Raw genomic sequence first — 6,000 nt, forward strand, 5'->3', positions numbered from 1 at the left:
TATACAGTTTGGGTAGCTCTGTCCCTATAAATCCCAAAAGGAAAGCTTCTGGGATGATGCTGATGCTGCTGCTGCTGCTGCTGATTATCATTATTATACAAATGTTATTTTAAACATCATTTTCAATTCATTATATATCGTTTCCCAATATGCTTTAACCTTACTACAACACATATGATAAAAGGAACCTTCTGTCATTGTTTTTTCTACACAGTTTTATATTCTTTAATATTGTACAGTATAAACAGTACAATGGGAATGATTGGAAGACTCGTTTTGTCAGAAGTCTTTTTTATTTAAGTGTTTATTTAAGTATTAATTAGGAAGATTAAGGTTTTTTTATGCACGTAAATCTGCTTTTTCTTCTTTCTTTCTCTGTATTTTTTTCTTTTCTTCTTTCCTTAATTCTTTTTTCTTTAATTTTCTTTTTGTAGTATGAGATTATAAATTAATAAAGATTATTATTTTGTTTTTATAAAAAGGAACCTTCTTTCTCTTTACATTTCCAACACTTATTTGATTTGGATTTATGCTTTTTTGCCAATTTAAGGTAAAGAGTAAAGGGACCCCTAACCATTAGGTCCAGTTGTGGCCGACTCTGGGGTTGCAGCGCTCATCTTGCTTTATTGGCCAAGGGAGCCAGCATACAGCTTCCGGGTCATGACTAAGCCGCTTCTGGCGAACCAGAGCAGTGCACGGAAAAGCCGTTTACCTTCCCGCCAGAGCGGTACCTATTTATCTACTTGAACTTTGACGTGCTTTCGAACTGCTAGGTTGGCAGGAGCAGGGACTGAGCAATGGGAGCTCACCCCGTCGTGGGGATTTGAACCTCCAACCTTCTGATCGGCAAGTCCTAGGCTCTGTGGTTTAACCCACAGCGCCACCCACGTCCCCAATTTACTCATTTATCATTTCCATATAATTTTCTCTTAGACCATAGCATGCTATGTTATGGAGAAGTGAAGACTGAGAGGTGAAATGAGAGCTATCTTCCAAGAAAGAGTAAGAGCTGTTCCACAGCAGAAGGGACTCCCTCAGAAGAAAGTTTGTGCCTCTCCTTTCTTGGAGGGTTCTAAGCAGAGGTTGGATGGACATCTGTCATGGATGCTTTCGCTGACATTCCTGCGTTGCAGGGGGTTGGACTAGATGACCCTCAGGTCCCTTTCAGCTCAACAATTCCATGATTCTATGATTCTAATTTCAACGGACCTATTCTGAGTAGAATTTAGATACATCCCATCGCCATATTTTTATTTTATTTTCAAGAAAGGATGAGCCCCGAAGCTGAGCTGATACAAAGGCAGTTGGGAAAAATATATATATTGAGAAAGGAGGATGAAAGTATATAGTGTTTGACATGAATGAGAATCCCGGACCCAGGGACGAAAAATTACCAAGCGTTAATATCGAGATGTGGAAAATATGGAAACAACAACAGGACTAAGATGTGGAGATATGCTCCAGAGATCCAGACCGTGGGGAGCCCCAAGAGATTAATAAATACAATTTGGACTATAATTTGATCTTTTTTTATTTTAGTTTTTTATTTTTCTATTATGATTGGGTATTTAATTGGGTGTTTTTTATTGGAAAATCAATAAAAATGATTTATTTATTTTTTTAAAAAAAGATGAGCCCAAGGTCCTGTAGCAGGAACCCCCCACCCCAATCATTCTGTTTGCACAAACTTCACACACACTCACACTCACACACTACATACGCCACATTTCTGTTATAAATTCATAGAAAATCAACCATACATCGGATTTGCACTGTTCCATTTTTATTTTACTCCATATGACAAGGACTATCAAAGGGGGGGGGGCTTGGTTCTGGTCAGCCATAATCCCTTCACCATCCCAGCACATCCACAGGAGCCCTGCCCAGCTGCTATGCCAACCCTGATGATCCCAGACAGAAGACAATCAAGATCACAAAGAACTTGCATATGGGAGTGGATTCAGCATGGACTGAAACAAAGGACAATGATCAGATCTTCCCTCTGGGGGCAGGAAACTGCAAACTCCCCTTTGTCTCCTGGAAGTGACTCATGGGGAGGGGGAAAGGAAGAACCAGCCAGGTGACAGGACACTCAGGTTACCACCACAACTCCTCCCTCAACCCCTCCTTTCTGTAATGTATGCATGATGTCAACCCCTCCTTTCTGTAATGTATGCATGATGTTTCTGGGGGTGGGCTTGACCTGGAGGATGGGAATTTCAAAAGTTTTTATAAGGTCTTGCACACCATCTTTCTGGGTCTTTCCTCTCTCCTGCAAGTGAGGGGAACATCCTGTCGCGACAGTCTTTCTTCAATAAAAGACCAAGCCTACAGGCTGCTGATTTGCTTCAATTTACTCTGGTTGGTGTCTTTACTTTTTGTCCAAGGGAGCCCTCAGATTTTTCCGTTAACAGTCCCAAATGCAGCAGCCTCGCTTATTGTCTTCCCAAGACGACCACGTCTTCTGCATATATGCAAAACTTGCCGTTTGAAACAGGACAGGCCTGGCAGCAGCCACGGCCAAGTTTCTCCTCACAGGCCACTGGCTCCGGCTCCTTATCCCATCCTTGCACATTGAAGAGTTGGATTAGTCTCAGCTCAATCCCTCGCCTCGTAATCCCCGGAGGGTTGGCAAAGCAAGAGAGGTGGGAGGCAAATAACGGGGAGAGGGATGCGGGCAGCGTGGGCCAGAAACTACGTCTGCAGCAAATCCTGAGAGTTGGGGAAGGGTCCTCACTGCGCGAGGAAACCTGGCAATGGGTCTGGCCAAGTGCTGGGAAGCAGCAGAAGTTGGAGGAGCTTCGAGAATTGTATTTATTCCCGAATAACAGAACAGCAACTCAGCAGAGTGCATCTTGCTACAAAAGGCAAGACTAGAATCCTAGGCTTAATAATAATATAAAAAATTATTCATATCCCGCCCTCCCCAGCCGGAGCCGGGCTCAGAGCGGCTAACAGCAATAAAAGTAACAAAGCATTCTAAAATCAATTCATTCTAAAATCAATGCAAAATCAAATGTCAAGAAGAAGAAGAAGAGTTTGGATTTGATACCCCGCTTTATCACTACCCTAAGGAGTCTCAAAGTGGCTAACATTCTCCTTTCCCTTCCTCCCCCAGAACAAACACTGTGAGGTGAGTGAGGCTGAGAGACTTCAGAGAAGTGTGACTGGCCCAAGGTCACCCAGCAGCTGCAGGTGGAGGAGCGGAGACGCGAACCCGGTTCCCCAGATTACGAGACTACCGCTCTTAACCACTACACCATACTGGCTCTCACCACTGGGCCAGAGTTCTAAGAGGATCAACAAAGGAGGGGGTCAGACTGTGCCTTGGCCAAAGGCCTGGTGGAACAGCTGTCTTGCAGGCCCTGCGGAAAGATGTCAAGTCCCGCAGGGCCCTAGTCTCTTGTGACAAAGCGTTCCACCAGATCGGAGCCACAGCCGAAAAAGCCCTGGCTCTGGTTGAGGCCAGCCTAACCTCCCTGTGGCCTGGGACCTCCAAGATGTTTTTATTTGAAGACCGTAAGGTCCTCCCTAGGACATACCAGGAGTGGCGGTCCCGTAGGTACAAGGGTCCTAGGCCGTATAGGGCTTGTAGAGTTGGATCATCTAGTGCAGGCTTCCTCAACCTCGGCCCTCCAGATGTTTTGGACTACAACTCCCATGATCCCTAGCTAGCAGGACCAGTGGTCGGGGGTGATGGGAATTGTAGTCTCAAAACATCTGGAGGGCTGAGGCTGAGGAAGCCTGGTCTAGTCCAACCCCTTTGCAATGCCGGAATCTCAACTAAAGCATGAAGAACAGGTGACCATCTCACTTCTCCTTAAAGACCTCCAAGGAAGGAGAGTCCACCACCTTCTGAGAGAGTCCGTTCCACTGTCAAAGAGCTCTTGCCATCAGAAAGTTCTTCCTAAATTTAGCTGGACTCTCCTTTCCCGTCATAGGAATCCACTGGTTTGGGCCTGGCCTCTGGAGCAAGGGGAAAACGACTAGTTCTCACTCAGCTATAGAATAGAATAGAATCATAGAGTTGGAAGAGACCACAAGGGCCATCGAGTCCAACCCCCTGCCAAGCAGGAAACACCATCAGAGCACTCCTGACATATGGTTGTCAAGCCTCTGCTTCAAGACCTCCAAAGCAGGAGACTCCACCACACTCCTTGGCAGCAAATTCCACTGTCAAACAGCTCTTACTGTCAGGAAGTTCTTCCTAATGTTTAGGTGGAACCTTCTTTCTTGTAGTTTGGATCCATTGCTCCGTGTCCGCTTCTCTGGAGCAGCAGAAAACAACCTTTCTCCCTCCTCTATGTGACATCCTTTTATATATTTGAACATGGCTATCATATCACCCCTTAACCTCCTCTTCTCCAGGCTAAACATGCCCAGCTCCCTTAGCCGTTCCTCATAAGGCATCGTTTCCAGGCCTTTGACCATTTTGGTTGCCCTCCTCTGGACACGTTCCAGTTTGTCAGTGTCCTTCTTGAACTGTGGTGCCCAGAACTGGACACAGTACTCCAGCTATGGAAGGAGCCACACCTAGAAAGGTGGAAGGAGTTTCTGCTACAGGCCAGGTGTGTCTCCAGATGAGCCACACACAGTACATCTACCTGGAGGGAACCTTGTCTGTTTAGCCTGGAGAAGAGGAGACAGAAAGGAGATATGAGAGCCATCTTCAAATATCTGAAGGGTTGCCACATGGAAGATGGAAAAAGCTTGTTTTCTCCTGCTCTGGAAGGTGGAACCTGAACAAATGGTTTCAAGTCTGATGGCCTGGGACTTGGGCTTGGACTCGGAACCAGAGGAGACTCAGTCTGCACTGGATCCTTTGCCTCAGGCATCACCTGAACCATTTCCAGTGGGTCTTCTTTCTGAGAAGAGCTGCTTTTGGGTCTGCAATCACAAGGACTAGAAACCTGACGCGTGCAGTTTTATTTTTATAAAATGAAAGCAGCTGAATACCGCATCCCGTAACTTTTCCGCGCTCCCCAAAGAATGGCTGTGTACAAATAAATATCTCTGCTGACAGATCTGTAGGGAAACTTGAGAAATTATAATGATATCCTTCTGCTTCCTATCCTCCCACGTTGATAGGCACATTGACAGACACATCAGCACGGAAGAGGCTTTAAATGTGCTTTTAGGATTACGTGCAGAGATTCTCTCCAGTGTATTGGAATGGGGGTGGGTCTGAACAAATCCAAAAGCTCGTACCTCCAAATGCATTTCCCCCTGGTTGCGCTGTCAGTGGGGAGCGGGGGGGGGGGTGTCGGTCCGTGGATCAGGTCTGTGACAGAAGCGCCTTTCACTCTCCCAAAAATGCGCTCCCATGACATCACGATTTGTGAAGGGGCCTGCCAGGAAGTGGTTGCATGAAAGGCATGGAGGAAAGAGACAACTTTGCCAAGCATGGAGAATGGAAATGATCCCCTCAGTTGGACGTAATGTCAGCAGCTGCTGGAGAGATGTTTTCTGGGAATCGTCGAGTAAGGACCACTTGGGCCAGGGCAATCCTAGGATTGGAAAAGGTTGAAACCCTCTGCTTTATGCAATTCTCTGGGTGTATCATGGATTGTTTTGTACTTGCTTTGAAGAATTTCTGATTAACAAAGCTGATGGGTTTCCTTTTATTGTAGCTTTTGTGCACCCAATTGCTTCAAGCTGTGCAACTATGCTGGTCCCGGAGGGAAGGTTACCGTTGGCGTAGTCAAAGTCCGGTCCTGGGTCACTGGGCTGGAAACAGTTCACAAGGAGCGAGGTGAGGTCCGAAGCAGGAAGCCGGGCAGGGACAGGAACACTGGAAGGTCAGGTCTGGGTCCGGGCAAGGGCAGGTACTCAACGACGTTGCTCCCGCAACCTGGGACCGGGCTGACTGGCCTTTATCTTCTCTGAGGCCAGGGGCGGTCCTGGCCCCCAGGAGACCCGCCTCTCCTGGCCTTAAGGCGAGCACTCCTCCTGGGAGAAACCAGTTCCCTCTGCCTCTCTGCCCTGAGCCTCTGCAGTTCA

General features: G+C 46.8%; 1 long non-coding RNA gene across 2 annotated transcripts in view; it reads right to left on the reverse strand.

The window, feature by feature from the left end:
* The window catches only part of LOC310697622, a 28,907-nt gene extending 23,981 nt beyond the window's left edge, over nt 1–4,926 (reverse strand). For both annotated transcript variants that reach the window (XR_014521107.1, XR_014521108.1), the window contains exons 1-2: nt 4,511–4,926; nt 3,815–3,996 (exon numbers count right to left, since the gene is read on the reverse strand). This is a non-coding gene — a long non-coding RNA (uncharacterized lncRNA). The remainder of the gene's footprint in view (nt 1–3,814; nt 3,997–4,510) is intronic.
* Between the last annotated feature and the right edge of the window lie 1,074 nt (nt 4,927–6,000).

This window comes from Podarcis liolepis (assembly GCF_965112155.1).
Source record: "Podarcis liolepis genome assembly, chromosome: 18".
Lineage (NCBI taxonomy): Eukaryota > Metazoa > Chordata > Lepidosauria > Squamata > Lacertidae > Podarcis > Podarcis liolepis.